The sequence below is a fragment of the Lathyrus oleraceus genome, chromosome 5, assembly GCF_024323335.1.
Source record: "Lathyrus oleraceus cultivar Zhongwan6 chromosome 5, CAAS_Psat_ZW6_1.0, whole genome shotgun sequence".
Lineage (NCBI taxonomy): Eukaryota > Viridiplantae > Streptophyta > Magnoliopsida > Fabales > Fabaceae > Lathyrus > Lathyrus oleraceus.
The window spans coordinates 425,715,066-425,724,671 of record NC_066583.1 but is presented as its reverse complement, the minus strand read 5'-3'; the positions used below and the strand labels follow the sequence as shown (position 1 = coordinate 425,724,671).

The 9,606-nt window shown below is 37.4% G+C and overlaps 1 non-coding gene across 1 annotated transcript; it reads left to right on the top strand.

Moving 5' to 3' along the window:
* The first annotated feature begins 1,703 nt into the window (after nucleotides 1-1,703).
* On the top strand, nucleotides 1,704-1,810 carry LOC127088552 (small nucleolar RNA R71). The gene has a single exon (XR_007790383.1). It is a non-coding gene; the product is annotated as a small nucleolar RNA R71 (small nucleolar RNA).
* The last annotated feature ends 7,796 nt before the right edge of the window (nucleotides 1,811-9,606 follow it).

Genomic DNA, 9,606 nt, shown 5'->3' with positions numbered 1-9,606 from the left:
TAATTTCTTTTTGTTCTAATTCTCTAACACATTCATCAATGATATCTAAGGCATAACACGAGTCTCCCATCATAGGTGCCATAAGAAATTTCGAAAGTATAAATTCTATTTTCTCGTCACCTACCTCAAATGTCAACTTTCCTTTCTTGACATCTATTATGGCTCCTGCAGTCGATAAGAATGGTCTACCTAGAAGGATTGGTATATCATTGTCCTCTTTGATGTCCATGACAACGAAATCGGTAGGGATAAATAACTGACCTATCCTAACAGGAACATCTTCTAAAATGCCTATCGGATATTTAACAGATATATCGGCTAACTGAAGTGACATCTTAGTGGGTTGTAATTCTCCTAAGTTTAACCTCTCACAAACTGCTAAAGGCATTAAGCTCACACTAGCTCCTGAGTCTAGAAAAGCTTTATCGATGATATGATTACCCAACAGACAAAGAATGGAGAAATTTCCAGGATCTTTATCTTTCTTTGCTAATTTGTCCTCGGAAATAGCATTACATTCCAAAGGCTTCGGATCGTCAAGTCTACGTTTGTTGGTAAGGATGTCTTTCAGAAACTTTGCATAAGAAGGTATTTGGGTGATGGATTCTATGAAAGGGATTTCTACATGAAGTTTTTCTATAACTTTAATAAATTTTTGATACTGTTTATTGATCTGGGTTTGTTTGAGTCTTTGCGGATATGGTATAGGGGGTTTATTCGGCGGGGGTGGTACGTAAATTTTATCTTTAGGTTCTTCTCCTTTCTCTCGACCTCCCTGGTTTTCAGATTCCTCTGGTTCCTTTACTTTGTCTGGGGGTTTGGTACATTCCTTAGAAGTTTCGGGTTCACTCAATCTTGGGTTTGGCGGCTCATCATAAGCGTTCCCACTTCGTAGGATAATGGCATTGGCTTGTCCTCTCGGATTTTGTTGGGGTTGTCCAGGGAATTGTCCTCCAGGTGTAGTCTGAGGGGCTTGGTTTAAAGCTACCTGAGAGATCTGGGTTTCAAGCATCTTGGTATGAGTAACTATTTGGTCAACCTTGGTTCCTACCTGAGTAATCAATTCGTTAACATGAATGTTTTGGTTCATGAACTCCTTGTTTTGTTGGGTTTGAGCGGTGATAAAATTTTTCATAATTTTCTCAAGGCTCGGCTTTGGTGGTACAGGTTGCATAGGTTGATTTGATCTAGGGGCTTGATAACTAGGTCTCGGAGGTGCATTATTTTGAATAGGGTTATTGTTTTTATAGGAGAAGTTCGGGTGATTCCTCTATCCAGGGTTATAGGTATTCGAGTATGGGTTCCCTTGGGTGTAGTTCACTTGCTCAAAGTGGGTTTCGTTTAATAGACTGCATTCTGCAGATTGGTGTCCTTTGGTTCCACATATCTCACAATCCGACGAAACTGCGGCTACAGTATTCAGGTTTGTGTACATATGTTCGACTTTGAGGGCTAATGCGTCCATTTTAGCTTGCATCATGTCTATAGAGCTTAGTTCATACACTCCTCCTTGGGCTTCCTTCTTTTCAACTGTCGCTCGTTAGACTCCCCATGATTGATGGTTTTGAGCCATATCTTCAATGAGGGCACTAGCTTCAGGATAAGGTTTGTTCATCAGAGCACTGCCTGCGGCAGCGTCGATGGTCATCTTTGTGTTATAGTGAAGTCCATTATAAAAGGTTTGAATGATTAACCAATTTTCTAAGCCATGATGTGGGCATGCTCGTAACAACTCTTTATATCTCTCCCAAGCTTCGAACAACGATTCTCCTTGGTTTTGGGTAAATCTAGTTATATGGTTTCGAAGAACGGCGGTCTTACTTGGGGGAAAGTATCTAGCAAGAAATACTCTTCTAAGGTTATCCCAAGTTGTAATGGAATTGGGTGGAAGGGAATCTAACCATGATAGGGCTTTATCTCTGAGGGAAAAAGGAAATAATCTTAAACGTATTGCCTCAGGAGAAGCTCCATTGGTTTTAAAAGTATCTACTAATTGAAGAAATATTTTTAAATGTTGGTTAGGGTTCTCGGTAGCGAGCCCCGCGAATTGTCTCTGTTGCACTAGTTGTAACAAAGATGGTTTAAGTTCGAAATTATTTGCTGGAATTATTGGGTTTACTATACTAGAACTAGGTTCTTCATTAGATGGTTGAGCGAAATCTTTAAGAGGTCTTTGGTTTTGATCTTCAGCCATAGCTCTCTTAATTCTATGAAAGAATAAACGTGCGCGAGCGTAACGTTCAGGTTCCGCCAGAGGGTTTACTAAATTTAAACTTCCGGTGCTGCGAGTTTTTTGCATTGACCGGCAGGAAATGACCTAAGTCTAAACGATATAACAATACGAAAATGAAATTTGACGAAATTGGTCCCCGACAACGGCGCCAAAAACTTGATGCATTGTTTTGGCAAGTATACGAACGCGTCAGAGTAATATAAAAGATTATCGAATCCACAGAGACCAAGTGTCAATCTATCGTTATCTGTTGTTATGGTGCTTATCAAAGGCAATCAAAATAAGTGTTTTTGGATTGTGCAATGAAAAGTAAAGTGTTGAATAAAGATTAATTAATAAAGACAGGGTCGAATGTAATTCACATAATTAATTGATAATCCAAGTACTTGCTAATAGAGCTACTTATGGGCAATGTTTCCTACTTTGAAAAGAACTAATTTAACGGGAACTGTCGCTTTCGCGTATTCAGAACCGAGTTGTACTCCCTAATCAGACCCTCTTATTGTCACTTATAAAAAGGCGCGCATTGCGTTAGAGTAGTAAACCTATTTTTAAGAAATATACTATCTTGACTAAGTTGAAAAGTATTATAACCTGTATTTCTTAACCAAAAGAGGTTCTCACGAACCAGACTCTAAACTTATAAACGCGTCCGAAAATAGTTTTAAAATCTGTTTTCTTCTTAATGTTAAAAACTCTTAATGAACTAGACAAAGCGCTTTCGCTGTTTTTGAAATAGTTAAAAACAATTAAGTTTAAAAAGACGTTGGACGACTTTCGATCTTACCCAACGGAATTGAAGTGCGGGAAAACTTAAGTTGAAAGTTAAAATAGCTCTTAAGTGTTTCTATGAACAATTGTACGAATTATCGGTTCAATTAAGATCCTTACATTCTAACCTTTTGGATTTAGTTAGACATGGTAAAGTAAAAGTGCATTAAAGTAAATAAAAGTAGTGCGAGTGCGGAAAGTAAATAAAAGTAGTGCGAGTGCGGAAAGTAAATAAAAGTAGTGCGAGTGCGAGGAAATAAATAATTTAAAGCGAGTGCGAGGAAATAAATAATTTAAAGCGAGTACGAGGAAATAAACAAAGTAAAGCGAGTGCGGGAAATAAATAAAGTAAAGCGAGTGTGGGAAATAAACAAAGTAAAGACAAGTAATAAAAACCTGCTCCAATCGGAGGGCTGAGTAAATTGCAATGCGGAAATGAAAATGGCGGCAGGATTAACTTCCTTCCAAAGTGCTCCAAACTCGATTACAGACTCTATCACAAACTTGATTGCACAATTGTGGTAACACTCCAATGCGAAGCGATTACCACTATAAAATACTGAATATATGCCTAAGTGAAACAAATTTAATTCTGAGTTTGCCTCTGTTCTAAGTTTGGATGATTGTAAAAGTGAATTCACGTTTCTATTTATAAGCAAGTAAAAAGATGGAAATGACTTGGATGCCCTTCAACTTGAAAATAGGAGGGAACCGTTTTTCCTCTTGTGGCGCCCGCCACAAGCACAATATGGGGCGCCTTAGTGGAAGTAGTGGGAAAACGTGGGAGTTGATGGAAGTTGAGTTTGACACGTCATGGCAGGGTCTATGGCGCCAGCCATGGGGTAGGCCACAAGAACAAAATGCTGAATTTTAGGGTTTTTAGCCCTTTTTCACTCCTTTTCTCGATCGGGGCTCCGATTAAAGTAAAAACCTGAAAACAAAGGAAAATACAGTAATAACACAACAAAATGACAATAAAACAACTAGAATGCATGTGAAATCGGAGTCGAAAATACGTAAATTTCAGTGTTATCAATCAATCAACCCCTTCTTAGCTTCTGGACACAGTTGAGACCCAATCTTGACTTCCTTCACATCATCCTCAGAACCTAAGTTGATTAATTCAATCTGCTCTTCAAACGACTGAATGGATTTTTCCTCATTCTCAAGTAAACGAGATAATTCATCAGATACTTCTTTATCATCAATCTCTTCCTCAGCATCAAACACAGGAAAATCAAAGTTTGGAGAGGGAGTAGGATCATTATATTAAATGGGTTTGAGAATCAACCTGCATAATGATTTGATATTTTGATTTTTGAGAAGTGGAGTGCCAACAAATATTATGCAGATGGAAGATTATTATTTATTTATGTTTTTTGTGATTACCATTTTCAGAAAAAGAAAAATGTGAAAATATAACATCATAGATGTGGATGAATAAAATTGTATTTTATTGATGATAATAAGGAAAATGCCCAACAATGTTCACTTCTCCCTTAGGCATAAGAGAAGGATTTTTCTTAAAACAACAAAAAACAAATTACTTAGAACGGTGAATGACAACAGGAACATCAACAATAACCCAATTGTTGCAAGTCTGGCCATGTGTTACAAAGTTGGCACAAGCTTCGTCTTCATCACCACTATCTTCAATAATGGCAGCTGAGTGTTGATCATTCCTGTGAATGAACCCTTCACTGTGGAAAATTGGTTGCCTAACTTTGGATTTGGCATTGAACGATTCTAGTTGAAATCCTAGTCCATCTCTGTTCTTGTTCTCGGCGACCTCTATAACACGACCCCACTTGTCAATGCTGCCAGCATGAATAGCCTCTTGTGCATCTTTCAAAGAAGACATGGGTGCCCCAGTTTTCTTTAACTCATTAGTAATAGATAAGGCTTGGAACGAATTTCCAACCTCCTCCTCACCATGAACATACGTGAAATATGACAAATGGCTTACTAATAATGCCTTCTCTCCACCAACAATGACAAGCTTGTCATTCTTCACAAATTTTAGCTTCTGGTGAAGAGTAGACGTCACTACTCTAGCTTCATGAATCCATGGCCTTCCCAACAAGCAGCTATAGGCCGGGTGGATAGCCATTACCTGGAAAGTAATTTGGAAATCACTAGGACCTATCTTAACCGGAAGGTCGACTTCACCTATGATAGTTTTACGAGAACTGTCGAACGCTTTGATAATTACGCCGTTGTACCTCAATGGGGAACCTTGAAAAGAGAGTCTTGACAAAGTTGATTTTGGAAACACATTCAATGATGACCCAGTGTCAACCAACACATTGGACAGAGCGTCCTCCTTGCAATTCATTGAAATATGTAACGCTAAGTTATGATTTCTGCCTTCCTCAGGAAGTTCTTCGTCACAAAAACTTAAATTTTTACAAGAAGTGATGTTGGCAACTATGTGTTCAAATTGATCCACGGTCACATCATGTTCAACATAAGCCTGCTCCAACACTTTCTTCAATGCCTCCCTGCGCACTTCAGAATTCATCAACAGTGACAGCACAAAGATCTTCGATGGAGTCTGGAGCAGCTGCTTTACAACATTAAATTCACTTCTCTTGATTAACCTTAAAACCTCATCATCATCGTTAGTCTTCAACTTGCTGGATGCACCAGACTGACACGTTGGAGCACTAATCAGATTCACTACTGGAATATCTGCTTTCTTACTTACTAAAACATCTTCTATCACTTTAGGGAAAACTGGACTGAACACACAACCACTATGGGTCACCTTTGCAATATCTGCAATATTTACCACTGAGTCTGCAACTCGTAGAGGAACCTCTTGACCGTTTTCAATCATAGTGGCATTATATTGATATGGCCAAACTTTATTGGATGCATAAGGGATAGGGCCCTCTAACCGTATAACCAATGGCGATACCGATCTATTAACATTATTGTTGTTGCTGCTATCAAACCGAATGACTACCCGCTCAGGGGCCTTGAATACTGACACAATCACATTCACAACATCTCCTATATCCCTCGACTGTTGAATCTGGATTACATTCTCATCCATCAATTTCTGGATATCCCTCTTGATGACCATACACCCACGGGGGCTCATGCTATAAATTACACAACCATCTTGGTCATGTTCACAGTTACTGATTAAACACAAAGTCTTATGCATCTCCACCAGATATCTTCAGATACGTCTCACATCAAAAACTCGAAAATTCCCTGGATAGTCGTCCACCATGCTGACATAAGCATTACCATGAGCGGGCAACGAATTTGCTTTCACATTTGGCGCTCTATCCTCAAAGGACACCATACCACTCTTTACCAGCTTTTGAACTTCATATTTCAATGGATAAAAGTTTTCTATATCATGACCAGGGGCTCCCTGGTGAAAAGCACAATGAAGATCAGGCTTGAACCACCATGGTAGTGGCTCAGGAATTTGTGGAGGATTTCTTTGCTGGATGAGGTTCGTGAGAACCAATGATGGGTATAACTCTGCATAAGTCATAGGAATAGGGTCAAAGGAGACCTTCTTCCTCTCAAAATTTTGTTGATGATTATTGTTGTTGTTGTTGTAGTTGGTTCTTTGTGGCGGTTGTTGATGATGTTGTTGTTGCTGAATTGGAACTGATTGATTAGAATTGTTGGAAAAAACCAAAATTATTGAGGAAACTTGATGTTGATGTTTACGAGATTGAGAACTTTTTCTGACATGAGGCCTCCTCTGCGTCCCCACTGATACTTAATTAGTTTCTCCTTCCTTTCTCTTGGAGAAACTCCCACCCTATTTCTTGCTGGCTAATGCTTATTCTTTAGACAAACGTCCTTCACGAACTCCTTCTTCTAGCCTTATCCCCATGTTTATCACTTTGGTAAAATCATTGGGGGAACTCGCAATCATACGTTTTTAATAAAACGAACTCAACGTCTTCAAGAAGATCTTCATCATTTCTTTTGCTTCATGAAGTGGGCTTATCTGGATAGCCAATTCTCTCCATCTCTGGGCATACTCTTTGAATGTCTCTTTATCCTTCTTAGACATAGACCTCAATTGGTCTCTATCAGGTGCCATATCCACATGGTACTTATCCTGCTTGACAAAGGCCTCACCTAAGTTATTGAAAGTATGAATGCTTGCACTGTCCAGACCCATGTCCCACCTCAAGGCATCTCCAGTTAAAGTGTCTTGGAAATACTGAATCAACAACTGATCATTATCAGTCTGGTGTAGCGGTAAATTCATGATCATCAAGCTATGGATAAGCTAAACATCAAATAACAAGAGTCACCACTTTTATTGTTTCCAAGGGAAAAGGGAAAAAGTACGAACAAAACCCAAAAGTAAGAAGTTTTCAAATCAAAACTAATAAAATTCCAGGGATTACAAGTAAGGGGGTTGGTTACACAGAGGGAAGGTGTTAGCACTCAAAGTGTCCTAGGTACTCCTAGGAGCCCTTTTTGTGTGCATATGTATTTGGTACAAAAGTGATGTTTACAAACAAATAGAATGGGGGGATGAGAAAAGAATTCATTAATTATATTTTTGTTTGACAAGACCTTCGGACTTGTGCCTACCTACCAACATAAAAATGAGGGATCAAAACCTCGTAATTCGTGATACAAATTTCAAAGTGGATGCATTTCTTTTAACAAAAAGATTAAGTTTGAAAGGCACAAAGGCCTAAAAATGGTTTGAATGAGTTAGTTATTTTTGGATTTTTGAAAGTTTAAGTCAAGTATAGTTAAGTTTATTTACAAGTTTTGATTTAAGAAAAGAAGTTTGAAAATACAACGGCATAGGGCCAAAGTTTCTATCTTTTTGCAAAATGGTCAAAATTTAGAACAAAATAAGTTCAATCAAAGAAGATTTTGAAAAGGGAGGGAGAGATTTTGAAATTAAAGAAATGGGGAGAAGATGAAGAGACTAATCCTATGCATAAAATTAAAAGTTAAGAGTTGAAAAGACCTGACCATAATGGGTAGCAATCCAATAGATAAGAATGTCAATAGAAACCCAGAATTCCCTTGAACATTTAGAATCAAGCAACACAAAAATGAACAATTATATTATCTTGAAGAGCAAAGGCATCAAATAAAGATAGCCACACCCAAGCTTTAGCCACTCCATGATCTTCTTCAGATTAGCCCATGTAATAGATGGATTCCACAAGTCACAGGTTCATAATAACAGCTTCACAATGATCATGTTGTAGACGAACTCAGGGGGATCTTGAATGATGTATCAGATGAAGTTCAAATTGCAAGAACTTGGTTTCACAATAAGTTGGCATTGACCAAGTCCTTTAGCATAGGAATGTTGCCTAAGTTCTAAGTCCATTTGTCCAAGATCAAGCCAACAGTCCACACAAACATTTTTTTAGGGTTTTTGTTGTTATTATGTAAGTTAATGGTCAAAGACCATACAAAAAAGCAAAGTACACACAAACAAGATATATCACGCAATATGGTCCAAATGGACAAAGGGAAAATTGCATTAACATAAACAATTAGAATGGTATGAATAACGGCAAATGAATAAAAGCTAAAATTAAATGACATTAAAGTAAATGGCTTGAAATTAAAAGTTAGTTGTTAATGAGTTAGAAGTTAGTATTTGTTTTGCTTTTGCTTTTCATTTTAAGACATTCTTTGGAGAACACTCATCCCACTTGTCACAAGAATGGGTCCTTAAGCCAAGACATCTTTCAAAGGAAGGAAAAAAGGCCAAGTTTTCACATAATACCATGAAAGAGGGGAGACTTACAATCTCACTAACTAGAATGCTATTCCTTTTGTGTTACAAATTTAGTGCTATGTTAAGCAATCGTAATTGGACTTATGTAGAAGTCACGACTATTTAAGGTCGGGCAATAGAATTTTGGTGTTAATGCATGTTAGAGACACAATATAATGGACTATGCTCATGAAACATACCACACACAAAAAGAAATATGCAAAAGAGGTGGCCTAATCTCATCCTTACTCATGTTAATCATTCAACCAACTAGCTTTAGGACTTTGAGATATCATAGGCCAAATGAGATGAATGCATAAAGAAGGGAAATAAGATGGAGAGGAAGGGGAATGGATCAAAACTCAAATTGGCCAAAGAAGGACTTTTACCAAATTAATATCATCCATTCATTTTGGGAGATGGAATGTACATTCCATCAATCCCCTAAATCCAATGATATTAACTTGAAAAAGTCAAATCAACCTTGACCAAGGCCCAACAACAAGAGTCAAACTCAAACAAGTCATCACAATTGGTCAACAAAATTATTTGGCATTTATTCAAATTAAAAATACTAAAATAAGGCATTTAAATTAAATATTGTTTGTCAAATTCCTAAAACCTCATCAAAACACCAAAGAAATGGCCATGATATTTATCATAGGTCAAGCAAGGTCAAAGGACCTTGGAGAAAAAATTTCAGAAAATTTAAAGACTTAAAAGTATTTTTAAACAATTAAAAATAATCACAAAATCAATTAAATCATGAAAAATATTAATAATGATCCAAAAAGTAATTTTAATTCAGAATATGAAAGAGGAAATTATTTGAATATTTTTTTGTGAAATTCTCATATTTTTT